The 17373-nt window shown below is 46.8% G+C and overlaps 1 protein-coding gene across 1 annotated transcript in view; it reads left to right on the top strand.

Annotated features, from left to right (window-relative positions):
- The first annotated feature begins 2829 nt into the window (after positions 1–2829).
- The window catches only part of CUL1 (cullin 1), a 58131-nt gene continuing 43587 nt past the window's right edge, over positions 2830–17373 (top strand). Inside the window, exon 1 of the mRNA XM_064169681.1 lies at positions 2830–2932. The gene's annotated coding sequence lies outside the window, so the exon portion shown is untranslated. The remainder of the gene's footprint in view (positions 2933–17373) is intronic.

The raw sequence follows: 17373 nt of genomic DNA on the forward strand, positions 1-17373 counted from the left end.
GGGGTGCATCAAGAAGAGTGTGGCCAGTAGGTGGAGGGAGGCTCTCCTCCCCCTCTGCTCTTCCCTGTGTGGCCACATCTAGAATACTGTATGCATTTCCTGGGTCCCTGTCGGAGTTTGAGCAGGATTGAGCAGAATTGAGCAGAACTGAGCAGTCTGAAAAATAAGGAGAACAGGCAGGGTAAGGCTAAGGTCACCCTGATAAGAAGCACAGCTGCAGGGAAGTGGCCTTGGGGAGGCTAGCAGAGAAGCTGAGAAAGTTAACTGCTATCTGCAGCTGAGCTGTGCAAGGGGGGCTTGAAGGGAGGCAGGCTGGTCAGCCCTGGGAACAAGCAAAATGTTGCTGTTAGCAGAGCCTAGCAAAATTACATACATATGTACCAAATGCACTATATAAGTATCTTAGCTTCAATAAATGGATTGACCTTCTATGTATCATATTGGTATAAGCTCATGTCTTTCCAGTCTCCTGCATGGCCTTCGAGCAACCCAGCAAGTCTCCAGTTTGAGGAGGACAGGGGCATGATGGAGAGTGTACAGAAAAGGGCCACAAAGGTGTGGGGGGTATTAGAACACCTCTCTTATGAGGAAAGACAGAAAGAATTTAGGCTTTTTAATCTGGCAAAGAGCAGACCAAGGGAGATCTCAACAACACTGATCAATAAAGGGTGGGTGCCAGAAGGATGGGATCAGTTTTTTTTCAATGGTGCCCAGGAATGGGACAAGGGGTAACAGGCACTAACTTGAACATAGGAAGTTCCATCTAAACACAAGGAGGAACTTCTTTAAGGGTGATGGAGCCTTGAAACAGGCAGCCCAAAGAAGTGGTGGAGCTGCTATCTCTTGAGACATCCAAAACTGACCTGGACATGTTCCTGTGTGACTTTCTCTAGGTGAACCTGCCTTGGAGATCTGATCTGGGGCAGTTCAAGGCAAGGTTGGACGTGGCACTTGGTGCCATGGTCTAGCCTTGAGCTCTGTGGTAAAGGGTTGGACTTGATGATCTGCGAGGTCTCTTCCAACCCTGATGATACTGTGATACTGTGATCTCTGGAGGTCACTTCAAACCCCGACCATTCTAGGAGTTTTGGGTGATTAGCTGTCACTGTTCCCTAAGAAGAGCTCTGTCACTGGCTTTGCTTGTGTTCACTTCAGCAGGCTATGCCACGGTAAGGCATTATTACACAGGGAAACCATTTTCCAAGCACTTAGATGACTAAGGACCATTAGCTTTGAGAAGGGCAACTTTCTAGCGTGGTGTAGAGCTGGTAGAACCAGAATGCAAGTGAATTTTGGAGAGAAAAACACCCTGTTTCTTCCTATTGCTTCCCTCTTTCTCTTCCCTTTCCCGTGAAGCTTCTGCATTTTCAGTGTTTAACTCTACATATGACATAAAGAACTTTTTAATGACCTCATTTGTGTTACTTTAAACATCATCTGGTATAACTTGGATCAGAACCTGAATTATTTCTCTCAGCAGGGAAAATCGGCATGGTTTGCGAGAGCAGAGTATCAAGGACATGCAAACCTTCTTTTCCTTTGCAGCACAGCTCCAGCAATAAATCCCAGACTCCTCAGGAGCAAATAAGACAGGGCTGATGGCAAAACATTCTTTTTCTGAAACCTGTCTCAATTTTGGTAGGACTTTCTATCATCAATTTCATACTGGTACAACGAAAAAAATCCATTGCCCACCTGCAACCCACAGGAAAGCAATGTAAACATGCCAGGAAGTTTAGATTTTATTTGTTGAGTGGATGGGGCTGGGTGCTAGGTTGGACTGGATGATCTTGGAGGTCTCTTCCAACCTGACTGATTTGATGATTATAGAACTACCTGCACTAGGTATTTTGGCTTACATTTGTTCCTAGATTGCCAAAAGTTTCGTGTAACTGCATATCCCCAAATCAGTTAGACCAAGTACCTTCACACACCTCCTAACCAGCTCACAGATGAAGAATGAAAATCCATTCCATTTCTATCTGGGTCTCTCTTCAGTGGTGTTGTCCAAGCTGTTTCCTTATTAACCTGAAATTCACAATTACAAACACACTTATACCTAGGTTCTCACAACAGCCACATTTTGATTGCTATCACAGGTTTTAAATGCAATGCTTACTCTGAGATAATGCCTCTTGATGGGAATCATTCATGAAATCATAGAACGGTTTGGGCGGGTAAAGGCCCTTAGGATCATCCAGCTCAACCCTTCTCTAAGCCTACCAAGGCTGGGGCTAAACCATGTCGGTCAGCAGCACATCTCTGATCTTGGGAACACCTCAGGGGATGGCGATTCAGTCACCTTCCTGGTGGGTTCTTCAGTCAGGAAGTTTCTTCAAACATCCAATCTAAACAATCCAGTTGGGAGAAGGCTTCCAAGGGGAGCTTCCCAGTTTGGTTTAGCGCTTGCTGGAGGCGGACAAGGCGGTGTAGCAGAGCGCTGCGCCACTCGCCCGGGCACGGTGCAGCTCGGTCCATGCAGAACACGCTGGGAACGCAGGCTTCTCAGCAGAAAAGCGGCCGCTTAGCACGGAACCCCCAGCCCCGCTAACACCCGCGGGACCCGGAGCCCAGGGCCCTCGGTAGCCTAAGCAGAAGTGGTGGCAGGGCCAGGCCCCGACCCGCACCAGCTCTTCTCCAGGGGGAGCAGAGGGGAGAGCGCAGCCGGCCAGGCCCGGGTGACCACGCGTTCTGTCAGCGGAGCGGCTGAGGACAGGCCCGGCGCGCCGCCAGGTCAGAAGCAAGGCGCAGGCGATCTCCCAGACGCCCGCTCCGAAGGCAGGGCGGGGCGGGCAGCGAAGGGGCGGCGCGTCCGCACTCCTCGGGCCGCGCCGGGCGAGGGGCGGGAGGCGCCGGCGGCGGCAGATCCGGGCCTGGCGGAGGCGGAAGGGGCGGGCGGACGCGGCCTGACTCTGCGGGACGCGCGATGCTGGTGAGTGCGGGGAGGCCGCGGCGTTGTGTCGCAGTGAGGCCGGGCTGGGCTCGGCCCGGGAGCCGGCGGTGGTGCGGGCCCCACTGGGCCGAGGCTGCGTGGGCCTGGCGGAGCAAGGCCCGGCAACCGAGTCACGCCGTGGGGAGCGGGGGAAGGGGAGGCCGGGCCCCGGCCTGCCGCCCGCCCGCCCGCCTGCCTTTCTTCTGCCGGGCGCGCACCTGGCTGCGAGCAGAGGAGGCAGCGGGAGCCACTGTGGGACCCGCTCGCAGCTCCTGCCCCAGGAACGCGAGGCGGAGTCGGGAGGCCGCTGAAGTGCGCACTCAGAGCGCATCGCCCCTTTCGGGGCGCTGGAGCACGCCCCGCCGGCTGTCCGGCTACTCCGGCGCTGCCGGATCTGCCTCTCCACCGGCCTGCCCACTCCCTCCCCGGGGTGGCCCGGCCCGGCCCGGCCTTCCCTTCCGCTGCGCTGCCCTCCTCCGTGACCGCGGCCCTCGCGTGGCCGGGGCCGTCTCGGTGGCCGCTCCTGCCTTCCCCCCGCCCCTCCCGCACGGGTGCCTCCGTCCCGCCCTCCCGGGCCCTCGCTCTGCTTACCGCCCCCGTCCTCGGGACTGCCCACCCCCGCCGACCCTCATCCTCCTAGGCCGCCGCTCTTGTCTCCCCGTGAGGTTTTTTGCGTAGCCTCACTTGGCACTGGGTTTGGGCATTCACCTGCTTTATGGCCTCCTTGCCCATCTCTCTGCTGCCTCTTTTCACCCTCCTGTGTTCCAGCCGAGCCCGGAGCAATAGTGGCACTCACGGCTGTCTGGGAACTGCCTGGCTGTACTTGGAGGAATCCCCCTGTGTCCCCAGCGCTGCCGTGACTGCTGGGGGATGTTTCCCCCAGATCCTTCTTGTCACCTTCTCCAGGTTTCTCTCGCTGTCAAGGACTGTACGGCAGTTACCACCTACTGTGGTGGCCTTACCAGAGAAGGTGCCCCCTGTAACCTTTTATCTGTTTGTGCCTTTATCGCTCCCATCCTTAGGATTGCTCCTGCAGTTCTTTGTCATTGCAAATTATCGCCTCATTCGTTCCCCAGTAACTTTGCTACTGCAAGCTGTGTCCTTACAGAGATCCTTTACTCATCCTTGATTTTTCAAGTTATATTCCATCACTATCATTATCCTCCTGTTACCTTTCCTCTTTCCAGTTTTCCTCGCGGTAACTATGATTTTTTTGCCCTTCTTTTCCTGTCTTTAAAACCTTTAAAACCTCGTGAGCTCACCTAATACTCTTTCCCCGTCCTTCTTTCCTTTGTAGGCTCACATGCTGTCCCCCCCTACTTTGTCTCTAAATCCTCCAGCTGTGCCTTTGAGGAGAAAGGAATTTAACCCTATATGCTGACCAGTCAGTGTGAAAGGGACAAAAACTACTTGGTTTACCTTTCTTTCTTTTCTTATCAACTTCCTCAACAACTTTTCCCCTCCCATATGTGTTTATATAACCTTATACGTTCCCCTTAATGTACATGCTATGGGAGGGAGGAAACAAAAGTCTGTCTTCAAAGTCTTTTGGCAGGAGGAGGAGGAATGGTCTGTGGAGGCCAGAAACACCACGCAGCTGCATCACTTCAATTAGGTCAAATATTGTTTGTAAAACCATGTTGAGGTAGTACTTGGTTGATATGGATGAGTTTGGGGATGTAGTAAGGTACTTCATAGGTACTGCAGCGTGTGGTTTTCACTCCAGAGATGCTCACAGTGGGCTGCCGTGATGTTGTTAGGTGGCTGTGTTGCCCTGGCACTGTCTGTCTGCTGGTGGTTTTACTAGGAAGAAGTCTTTTCCCTCTGCTTTGCCACTTCCCTTGTGTCTCAGTACTTGTTGCTCAACTTCTTATTTTATGCTTTTGTTTGTTTTTGTTCTTAAGAACATTTCAGAGTCATACCATCGCTGGGTGCTTGAGGTGTAGTTGGATATAGAGTTGAATATGGAGTTGTTCGATCTCGGAAGAGATTTATGTGCCCGACTTTAGAATTCAGGTTTGTGCCTGGTGTTAACAGCTTCTTATTTTCTCAGCTGACTGCACACAAATCCTAACAACTCAGCAACAGCTAAGGGCAGCAGAACTAGGCTTCTGCTCTGAAGTGTCGCTCTGGAAGGAAACTTTCCAGCTTATCCAGGGATCACATAGAGAACAGTTCCCTAGCTTGTGTACCTAAACTAGACATATGCACCCTGCTGGAGTGGATGACAAAATAGCTGTGCTAACTAAATGATTCCTCTGTCTTAGTTGTTTTTGCACTGGTTTGAGCTTGCATTGTAACTTGGGCCTTTTACTTAGGCTGTTGGCATGAGAAAATCACATTGCTTTACTTTACATTGTTTAACTTGATGCATCCCCTGATTTGGATATTGATTTTGGGGGTGTGTGGCCCTTTTGGAATCAGGCTTAGTTTTTATGCACAGTCTTATGTGTTTTCAGAGGTGCCCAGTGACACAGGACAAGGGAGAGGCACAAACTTGAGTATAAGAAGCTCCATCTAAACATGAGGAACTTTAATTTAAGAGTGACAGAACCCTGGAGCAGACTGCCCAGAGAGGTGGTTGAGCCTCTGTCTCTGGAGGGATCCTAAACCTGCCTGGACATGTTCCTGGTGACCTTCTCTAGATGAACCTGACTTGGCAGGAGGGTTAACCTTAATAGACTCTGGAGTCCCTTTCAGCCTCTACCACTCTGTTTTGTTTTGAAAACAGTAGAGCCTGAGGTAACTTTCAGAAAGCTTTAAAAACATTTTCTTACAACTTACACATTAAGATCTTTGCGTTAATGATGTTAAGATCTTTTCATGTGTGTCTCCAGTAGTGCATAGTTTTGTGCAGTCACAGTTTTTCCAGTACAGCCCAGCTTCATCTTGAGTCTCATCTTGGGTGTCAGAGGTTGCCTGAATTGGGAATACCTGAAGTCTTCTCTCTTGACATTGAGGTTTGTGATGTTGGGGATTTTTTTGTCCTGGTGGATGAAACAGCTTTGATCTTGTATTTCTCTCCACGTGAAAAATTGGTGGCATCACTGTGAAATGAGGGGCTTGTCAGTCTGTCACAGGTGGGTACCAATGTCATGTGTATTACACTTTGCAACCAGGATTTTCTGCCTTGCTGAGGGCACAGTCAGATGATTGTGTAAGGTGGCCACATCGGGATGGCTGTCCAGCAGAGAAGAAGACAAGAGAAGGTGGCGCACTTGGCTGGGCATGCGAAGAGGACATGCTCAGGCAGTCCCAACAGCCTGTAGGCTGATACAGTCTTCTTTCTTCCAGCTCTATGCAGCAGGAAGAACATGGAAAATCTGGTCTTGGAAAGCCCTGCCTATGCTTTAGGAATGCATGACCTTGCTTTAAAGGGAGTACTTAAAAGCTAGGGTTCACTTCTTAAGTGAGCTAATAAAAGCTTTGCTATTCTTACATCTTTTGAGGTAGTCTCCATGTAAAAAACTGTTTCTTGGAAATAACATTTATAAGTCCAGGTAAAAGTTATCACCTATACAGTGTACAAACAAACAATTATTGCTTTTTTAAATTTAATTACTGTAAAATTAGAATCATAAAATGGTTTAAGTTGGAAGGACCCTCAAAGATCATCCAGTTCCAACCCTGTGCCATAGGCAGGGACACCTCCCACCAGAACAGGTCACTCAAGGCCTCATCCATCTTGGCCTTGAACACCTCCAGGGAGGGAGCAGAGGGCTGTTGAGCTTGTCTACATAAATAATTTGTTATTGTATTAGAAGAGTTGCTTTTCAATGGAAGAACCACTACAGGTTGACTAGTGGTGTTTCTACAACACTGCAGTTCTCACCTCTTGTAGATATGACTGGATAAGGAAATTGTCCTGAACTGGTATGAAGGCCAATGGTCTCCTCAGGTGCATTAGGAAGAATGTGACCAGCAGGTCTAAGGAGGTTATCCTCTCACTCTCTGCAGGCCTAGGGAGGCCACATCTGGAGTATTAGGTCCAGTTGTGGGCTCCCCAGTTCAAGAGGGACAGGAATTACTGCAAAGAGTCCAGCAGAGGCTGCAGAAATGCTGGACCTGAGGCATCTCTGGGAGGAGAAGTTGAGAGCCCTGGGACTGTTTAGCCTGGAGAAGAGCAGCCCGAGAGAGAATCTTCTCAATGCAGGTCAACAGCTAAAGGGTGAGGGGCAGGGGGATTGATCTGGGCTCTTTTCAGTGGTGCCCAGTAGTAGGATGAAGGACAATGGGCATGAAATAGAAGACAGGAGGTTTCACTTGAACTTAGAGAAACTTCTTTGTTGAGAGAATGTAGGAGCTGTGGAGCAGGCTGCCCAGAGAGGTTGTGGAGTCTCCTCCTCTGGAGACATTCCAAACCCTCCTGGGCAGCCTGCAGTGGATGATCCTGCTTTAGCAGTGGGCTTGGACTAGATGATGCCCAAAAATCCCTTCCAACCCCCACCATTCTGTGATTCTGCAGTGTACCTCCCCTGTAGTGCTGTAACTGGTAGACTTTAATGTAACTATGGAGATGGAGCACTGTCAGAGTTAAAGACATGTTGCTTTGTCCAACATGAGGGAGTTAAGTCAAGGAACAGTTGCTGTACAGCTGCTGGGAAAAAACCACTGGGTTAAGCAATGTGTGTCCCAGTAGGTGATTTATCTGATAGTCTTCTTTTGACCTTCAGCAGTGAACTGCTTCATGTTGCTACCTCACTGCTTCTTATGAATGATACAGGTCAAAATCCAATACATGTTTTATAAGCTAACCCAAACACTGAAGAGGAGGCTAAGGGTACACCTTGTTGTTCTCTACAATTATTAGGAAGAATTATCTTCTGCAAGAGTGGCCACGTGTGGGGAACAGGCTGCCCAGGGAGGTGATGGAGTCACCACCCAGAGGTGTTGAAGAAATGTATGGACATGGCACTTTGGGATATGGTTTCATGGCCACGGTGGTCTTAGTTTGATGCTTGGACTTGATGCTCTTGGAGGTCCAATTGAAACAATTCTGTGTTTTCTTGCATTCCACTTTATTTAATGCAACATTTTAAAAGTCCTTCTTCATGTGCTAACCTTGCACTTCAGGACACTGGGATAAAGTCATATGTAAATTCTTGCCAGAGCTGGGATCTCTTCTGCTTTCTCCTCAAGGATACACTACTTTTGACAGTTGTGTCCTGTACTTGCAAAAATGAGCATGACTTGCAGATATAAGGAGGTGGGTTTTGCCCTCTGCTCTGCTCAGACTCCATGTGGAATTTAGTATTCAGTTCTGAGTCCCCCAGCACAAGAAGGACATGGACCTGTCGTTTTGGAAGGGGGTGCAGAAGAGTCTGCAAAAATGATCAGAGGGTTGGAGCACCTCCTTCATTGGCACAGGCTGGGGGAATTGAGATTGTTCAGCCTGTCAAAGAGAAGGCTTCAGGGAGACCATACTGGGGGTTTTCAGTGCTCAAAGGTGGATTTATGAGAATGATGCTGAGAGACTTTTTTTCTAGGGTATGTGGTAGCAGGACAAGGGGAAACTGAAAGAGGGTAGATTTAGGTAGGATATAAGGACAGTGTTTTTTATTATGAAGGCACTGAGATGCTTGTGGAGGTTGCCCAGAGAAATTCTGGATAGCTGATCCCTGGGAAGTGCTCAAGGTCAGATTGGATGGGGCTTTGAGCAGCCTAATTTACTGCAAGGTGCATCTGCTCTTGGCAGATGGATTGGAACTGGGTGATCTTTAAAGGTCACTTCCAGCCCAAACTATTCTGTGCTTCTTGAGTAAACAGTATAACTTTGTTGTGATGTTCTTCCAGAAACTTAGGAAAAAATAATGTTCATAGAATCATGGAATGGTTTGGGTTGGAGGGTACCTAGTTTCAACTCCTCTGCCATAGGAAGGGATACCTCCTACTAGATCGGATTGCTCAGGGCACCTTTGAACAGATTCAGGCTTGGAATCTGCACAGCACTTCTGGTCAACCTGTTCCAGTGTCTCACCAGTCTCACAGAGAATTTTTTCATGATGTCTCATCTCAATACAGCTTCTTCCAGTCTGAAGTCATTGCTCCTCATTCAATAGCTCCATGTCTTTGTGAAAAAATCTCTGACTATCCTGATAGCTGGAGAAGTTGGGTAGTTGGATGAGTTAGCTTCTTCTTTATCTATCTTTTGACTGTTCTGGTTTTGGAGTCAAAAGGTTCCCTGCTGTATCCTGACCTAGCAGGTAGGACATCAGTGCTGTAAATAAAGGATGATCTGAGGTCTTTGTCATTCTGCACTAGAGTTAAATATGGGTTCAATACTGTTGGCTGATTTTGCAGTGTAAGGAGCTCCTTGCTCTGATCTGGCTACTTACAGCTCTTTTGAAGACATGTATACACTTCTCCCATTTTCATGGAGGTGCTGGTGGGACCCAGATGTATTACTAAGTAAACCCAAGTTAATTTTTTGAGTTAAAGCATGGAGCCACAAGAATCTGGGTTACTGGAAATGCAATTTCAGCCATAGTTGCACTTGGAAATGTCTTTGTATTTTCAGTTTGCATCTGATGTAACCTGGCTTTTCCTTACTCTCTGTTTAAATTGGGACAATATCTTAATGTGGATTAAGAGTTCAGAAGCAAGGCTGCTGCTGTGACCTTAGTTCACCCTGTTCAGCTCTGTAATTTAAACTTAATTTTATATGTAGATTTGCAAGGTCCTCTAGGCTGGCTGGAGTGGAGACTTGTCTTCTGCAAGTCTTAACTTAAGTTTGGAGGACTGAAAAATTTTTGAGGGGAAAAAAGGGGGTTATAGGAAGTAGTTCTTGTTTTGTTAGCTGTTTTTCTTTCCATCTTCTAATAATGTCTTGGTCAAATGTTCTGTTTGCTTCTGGGTAGCCAAAGGAAAAGGTTTTCACTGTAAAATTAAAAGTGCTTTTTGAGAATGTCCCTATGTGCTGAAGAAAACAAACTGTTCCCTCAGTGTGTTTCTTTCAAAGATACCTTTGGAAAAGCTGCATTCTCTCTGAAAGTGTGCCTTTGCAAGGGTGCCACCACTAACAATATCAAATGTATATGCTTAAGGAATGAAATTTATGAGATTTTGGTGGAAGCTTAGCTTTAAAGCTGAATGGTGCAAGCCAAATCAAGCAAGAAGCAGGATTTAAGTGTGGCTCTTAGGGATGTGCATCAACTTCATCTTTTACAAAAACATGAAATGGTTTGGGTTGAAAAGGACTCTAAAGATCATCTAATTCTAAACCTCCCTGCCATGGGCAGGGATACCTTTCACTAGGCCAGGTTGCTCAAGGCCTCATGCAATCTGGCTTTGACCATTTCCAGGCTCAGAGCCTCAACAATTTCTCTGGGCCACCTGTTTCAGTGCCTCACCACCCTCATGGGAAGAATTTCCTCCTAATAACTCATCTAAATCCATCTTCTTCTGGTTTGAAGCCATTACCCCTTGTCCTGTGACTGCCTGCTTTTGTAAAATGTCCTGCAGCCCCTTTCAAATGCTGGAAGGCTGCTCTGAGGTCTCCCTGGAGTCTTCTCCATGCTCAACAGCCATTCTTTAGGGGAGACCTTTAGGGGAGAGGTGCTCCAGCCTTCTGATCATCTTTGTGGCCCTCCTGTGGTCCTGCTTTAGCCATTCCATGCCCTTAGTTGGGGACATGGGCTGGACATAGCTGGGGGTAGATGGGGGCTCCAGGGCTAGACATAGTACTCCAGGTGGGGTCTCAGGAGAGCAGAGGGGCAGAATCCCCTCTCTTGACCTGCTTCCTGTGCTGCTTTTGATGCAGCCCAGCATATAGTTGGCTTTCTGGGCTGCAAGCATACATTGTTGGCTCATCTTGAACATCTCATTGTGCAGCACCTTCTCCTCAGAGAATCTGTGTCAAACCTGAGAGGCTTGCCATGTGGGTTCTGGTGAAGATCACGCTGTGTCTGACACAGGCTGTGAAGACCATACCAGGATTTTCTTGTTGGAAATCAGTAGGATCACAGCAGTTCAGCTTGCTAAGTTGGATTTACTTACAGTTTTGATGGTGGTTAAGAGCTTTTTAGAAAGCAATTACCTTTAAGACTTGTCCTTCTAAGATCATCAAGGTCTCTATGCTGGCCCAAGGTGGTTTTGAGCCTTCTGTGTTTGTTCTTGCTGAATTGTATTTGGTTTGACTCCCCCCTGCCACTACCAAATAGTTGTGTTGGTCTGTATTCTACTTGGCATGTTGGGTGCCTGGCATTGTGATTTCATGGTTTGTCCTCTCTCACTTTCATTTTGTTGCCTGATTCAAGAAATGCATCTTCATATGTGTATTTGGTTTTTATTGTTGTTTTGAGGCTTTGAGTGCAGGTTCTAGCTCTGTATGTTGTAAGCCAGAGGGAGAACACTCAAGGTCCTTTGTCTTCTGTAAACCTTTCTTCCTCCTCTTCAGTGCACTCCTACCTAGACTTGCTTCTTTCTGCCAACAGTGTTGCTCATTTCCTACTTTGCCCCTTCCTCTTCCCAGGTGTAAGAGTTGAGTATAATCAGTGTTCTAAGAAAATGGGAAGCTTATTACTTCAGACTTAGCTAAAATACACGCTGGGATCTGCATCCACTACAGGAAAACTGGAGAGCTCAGATCAGGACACTTCAGTTCAGGAGTAGTCTACAAGCTTTTTATATAAGGATTACCAGAACATCAAGAAAAGTGAACTCCCTTAAAGACAACTCAACAAAACCTGCAAAGTTTTACCTGTACAGTAGACTTAAGGATGTGATTCCTTTACACACCTCCAGGGACATGACTCCACCACCTCCCTGGGCAGCTTATGCCAATGCCTGAGCACTTTTTGCAGGAAAGGTATTCTCCTAATACTGAACCTAAACCTCCCCTGGTGCAATTTCAGGCCATTTCTTCTCGTTCTATCATCTGATACTAGTAAGAGACTAACTCCCACCTCACTCCAACCTCCTTTCAGGGAGTTGTAGAGAGCGCTGAAGTCTTCCCTCAGCCTGCTCTTCTCCAAAAGAAAAAAAAACCCAGCTCCCTCATCTGCTTCTCATCAGACCTGTTCACCAGCTTTGTTGCCCTTCTTTGGACCTACTCCAGCACCTCAGTGCCTTTCTTGGAGTGAGGGGTCCAAAATTGAACCTAGTATTCAATGTGCAGCTTCACCAGTACCAAGTCTGGGGGAACAATAATTGCCCTGGTCCTGCTGACCACACTATTCCTGATCCAGGCCAGGATACTCTTGACCACCTGGCACACACTGGCTCATGTTCAGGTGGCTGTCAACCAGCACTTCCAGGTGTTTTTCTGCTGAGCAGCTTTCCAGCCACTGCCCCACGCCTGAGGTGTTCATGGGATTGTTGTGACTCAGGTTCAGGACCCAGCAGGTGACCTTGTTAAACCTCATACAGCTGACCTCAGGCCATTGATCCAGCCTGTCCAAATCCCCTTGCAGAGCCTTCCTATCCTCAAGGAGATTGATGCTTCCACCCATTTCAGTGTCATCTCCAACTTAGTGTGTGGAGTCACCATCCCTGGAGGCATTCAAGAAACATCTGGGATGTGCACTTTGGGATGTGGTTTAATGGCTATGGTGGGGATGTGGTTTAATGGCTACAGTGCTCTTAGGGTGATGGAGTGTCTCAATCTTAGGGGTCTTTTCCAACCAGAAGAATTCTGTGATTATTTGTGAGGCTGATGTTGATGCAGTGAGAACATTGAAACTTTTCTTGTTGGCATCACTCTCAGTGTTGGTGTCAGTGCAGAAAGGAGAGGTTGTTGTACAGCCATATCAGCAAACCTTGTCTAGTTCAAACCTAGCCTTGGGGATATGATTATTTTAGTTGTTTATGTATTAACTGTTGGTGTTAGTGTAGTGAGATCTCTGTCAGAAGTGGCAGGAACTGTTTGCTGGAGGAAGGTGAGGATAAAGCTGGAATCAAGAAGTGAAGGGAGAATGTTAATGGGTGAAGGGAAGCACAGAAGTGGCACAGTCAGACTTGCTTAGTGCTTTTCTCAGGAAGTCATTCATGTTTTGTGATTGGGCATCCAAATTAAACCTATGTCAGTTAAAAAGGCTTTTAGTGAACATGGACGTGCATCATTTAGGTGAAGGTACAGAAACTGCAGTTCCAGGCTACTTCTATCTAAATTGCAAAATGAGGCTGAGTTTAAAGTGTTGTTCTAGCTGTGAAGAGCACACCACAGAATCTCACCTCTCTGGGTGTCCTGCTCCAGGGCTCCAGCACCCTCACAGCAAAGTTTATGTTTAGGTGGAACCTCATGAGTTCCAGTTTGTGCCCATTGCCACGTGTCCTTTCTGAGTACCACTGAAAAGAGCCCAGCTCTGTCCTCTTCCACCCCTCTCCCTTTATCTCTTGCTTAGCATTGAGAGGATTCCCTCTAAGGCTGCTCTTTTCCAGGCTGAACAGCCCCAGGCCTCTTGACTCTTGCTCCTTGCAGAGATGCTCTGGACCCCTCAGCATCTTTGTAGTTTCCATTGGACTCTCTCCAGTAGTTCCCTTTCCCTCTTCACCTGGGCAGTCCAGAACTGGACAAAGTGCTCCAAATACAGCCTCACTTGAGCAGAGTAGAGAGGGAAGAGACCCCTTTCGACCTGCTGGTCACACTCTTCTTTGTGCACCCCAGGATATCATTTGCTTTCTTGTCCATGAGAGCCCACTGCTAGCTCATGGTGAACTTGTTCTTCACCAACACTTCAAGGTCCTCTGTGGAGCTGCTACCCAGCAGGTCCATCCCTTTCCTGTCCTGGTGTTGGGGGTTGCTCCTCCCCAGATGCAGGACCTTACACTTGCCCTTGCTGAACTTCATGCAACTCTCCATCCAGGCTTCCTTTTTTTTGTAGCTGGCAACTGTGTCATTGGCACATGAGGTAATTTAGGGATGTGCTCCTTGCAGTGCTGTGGGTATTGATCAGAGCTGTAGTACACTAAAGATGAAGTGTGGGAAGAGCACTAAAGCTCTCAATGAAGGCATTGTCTGGGAGGGAAGGTAGGTGCTACAAGGAGACAACTTGGAAGGGAGGAGTGTATGCATGTGTACATCTGCCTTTTAATCATGAAATGAGCTGAATTTAACTCTGGGAAATAAAGCTTTTTGTGCTTCATGGAAGTCAGTACATTGTAGGAATACAGAAGTAGTGAACATTGTAATTTGCATAATTTGCCTCTTTAAAAAAGAGGAGGCAATATTGAAATATTTCTCTCCAGGTTCTGATAAGCTTTTTGGAATAACTGTCTTACAACAGAATCATAAGATCACTGAGGTTGGGGAAGACCTCTGAAATCATCAAGTACAACCTTCTACCCGACACCTCTGTGACAACCTGACCATTTCATTTTCTGGGCCACAGTAGAAATACCTACTGTGGAGAGATTCTCCAGGTGATGATCAATTACACATTTGGAATGTGAAGAATGCTACCTCATGCTTGCTCTAAGGATTGGATGAGTTTACATCCATGAATTGTCTGCCTAGTTTATAGTCTGTGGATTTAGTGACCTAAAATACTTCTGGACAGAAATGTCAGTATAAAATGTTGGGTGCAGGACAGTGGCTCAGCTATGTTGTGTTTTTGAGCTCACAGTGGTAACCTCAACCAAAGTCAAGTAAGCACAGATTATTTGTGGAAGCATGGCTATAAAGTCCCTTTGAAATCATAAATTGTGAGTGCAAGTGATAATAGGGACAAAGTAGAACTGTTTCTCTGGTCTCTTTCCACTCCATCGAACATAAGTGTGTATTGCAATGGAGGTTGTGTCCTTCAGAATTCAAGAGGTGGTTTTTGACCTGCAATAAACATTTCCAAGAAACAGCATATAAATTGTCAAGTGGAAGCAAAGAGAGTTTTTAACTGCCCCAGTGCTTTTGTCCAGATTAAGCAGCAGTGGAGGCAGCTATGTCCTCACATCTGCTCAAGAGCTGTTTGAACACATGACTTCAAGAGTGGTCTGAAGCTTGGCTTGTAGGATGCATCATCTGTGAAACTATCCATGCTTGGTGAAAGATAATATATGAATAATAAATTGAATATTTGGTTAGGAGAGAGGTTTGGGCTATGTATTTTTTTATGTGTTTTGTAGTAAGCCTATCAATATGATGGATGAGCCTTAGGATGCATATTGTGGGACCAAAGTTTGTCACAGGTTTTGATCTGACAGGACTTGAGGGTGGCTTCAGCTACACCGATTTGGAAGTGTCAGTGAGCTAGAATATAAACCAGCATCCACTATCTTAATTGGTTTTAAAAATAGTATAAAAGCAAGCAAGCAGATTGTGTGAGAGGAAGGTAGCATTTTATCTGCTTCTGGTTTTAGTTCTCTGGAAACACTTGTTGTGTGCTTGTGTTGCGTGGTGTCGGTTCATTCACCGTGGCGTATCTTGAGTGAACAACCTTCATAGTTGCCTTGGCTCAGTGTGGAGGTAGCAGTGACTTTGAGGGAGTAAAATTGGGTGAGAACCTTACTGAGTGTTGCTGTTTGCTGAATGAAAGAGCATCTGTTCATTTCCTGGATTGAGCTTCCTGAAATACGGCAAGAGGAGGAAGTAAATTAGAAGAGCCAAGCTGAAAAGATGGAGAGGGAAGAGTTTGGCAAGAGGGAATTTCATCTCTCATTTTAAAACCTGTGGCTATATGAAACTTATTCCTTGTTCTTGCCTTTCAAAGATTAAATGTTTGCTGTAGAATCATAAATATGTTTGGGTTGGAAAATACCTCTAAGATTATCAAGCTCAACTGTCAACTTAACACCCCCATAGCCATTAGACTATGTCCACACTTTTCTTCAACACCTCCAGGAGTGGCGACTCCACCACCTCCCTGGGCAGCCTGTTGCAGTGCCTGATCACTCTTGTAGGAAAGAAAATTTTCCTAATATCCAACCTAAACCTCCCATGACTTAATTTGAGATTAGTTTGTATCTGACAGGTGACAGACACGTGGGGTTGGTCTCTTCTCCCAGGCAACCAGCTACAGAACAAGGGGACACAGTCTCAAGCTGTGCTGGGGAAAGTATAGGCTGGATGTTAGGAGAAGTTCTTCACAGAGAGAGTGATTGGCATTGGAATGGGCTGCCCAGGGAGGTGGTGGAGTCACTGTCCCTGGAGGTGTTCAAGAAAAGCCTGGATGAGGCACTTAGTGCCATGGTCTGGTTGACTATCTAGTGCTGGGGTATAGGTTGGCCTGGATGACCTTGGAGGTCTCTTCCAACCTGGTTGATTCTATGATTCTATGACACTAGGTAGAAGAGACCAACCCCTCCTCACACCACCCTTCTTTCAGGGAGTTGTAGAGAGCAGTGAGGTCTCACCTCAGCCTACTATTCACCAGGCTGGGAACAATCCCAGTTCCCTCAAGCCACTCCTCATAAGACCTGATCTCTAAACCTTGATCTTTTTCTGCTTTATCCTTTCAGCACAGAGGGGCTGATACTTTGCTTGTAGTGCCCATCTAAATGAACGTGGTCCCTGCAACAGTTTTTACAGATGTCAAACTGCAGACAGTGTCCAAATGAACTTTTGTGCTGCTTTTTTCTTCTGTGTAGTAGAAAACCTGGATTCAGTTGTAAAAAAAAAGGATTTGAGGCAGAATACAGAGGTGAAATTCTGACTTTAAATACTCACTTATAAACTTTGGAAACCTTAGAAACAGCCAGGTTGGAAGTGACCTCCAAGCTCATCCAGTCCAACCTAGCCCTAGCCAATCAACTTGACCATGGCACTAAGTGCCTCATCCATTTTATTCTTGAACACCTCCAGGGATGGCAACTCCACCACCTCCCTGGACAGCCCATTCCAGTGGCAAATCACTAAAGGTCTTCAAGCTTATTTTAAATGGCATTCACTTCACCATAGCTTGTTAATGAAACTTCCTTCTCTTTCCTAACATGTTTGCTTTCAGTATGATTAAATATGGTCACTTTAGCTCATGCTTGTGGGAGTGACAAGAATGTTTTCCTAGTGTTTGAAGTTAGACAAGGCATAAAATACATGGAAATTTCTGTGGTGAGGTCTTGTGCCTCTCTATTATGGCTTTTAAAAAATGATATCTTGAATATAAAAAAGTAGGTGTATGAAAAATGGCTTTTGGGTCATCTGGAGAGCCTTGATCTGAACCTGTAAGTTCTTACTGGGCCAAGAAGCTGACAAATTTAATAACGGAGGGAATTTGAAGTCAGCTGTCCTGAAATCTAGTTACAAACAGTAGTGGTTGTTGAAGAGCAAGCAACAGATGATGCCTGGGAGCTCTGAAGCTGACAGTGATGTTGTGTTAGAGCATGAAATGATCTGATGGGGGCTTCAGCAGAGATGTTGTAAATCCAGTGGGTTTAGTTAACTTTCATTAGAGTAAACTTTCAGATTTTCTTATAGGCCTGATTTGACATGCACTGGAGGCACTGGGATGAGCTGCCAGGAGAAGTGGAGGCTCCAAGCCTGGAAGTGTTTAAAGGCAGGTTGGATGGGGCCT

Source organism: Pogoniulus pusillus, chromosome 32 (assembly GCF_015220805.1).
Source record: "Pogoniulus pusillus isolate bPogPus1 chromosome 32, bPogPus1.pri, whole genome shotgun sequence".
In the NCBI taxonomy this organism is placed as follows: domain Eukaryota; kingdom Metazoa; phylum Chordata; class Aves; order Piciformes; family Lybiidae; genus Pogoniulus; species Pogoniulus pusillus.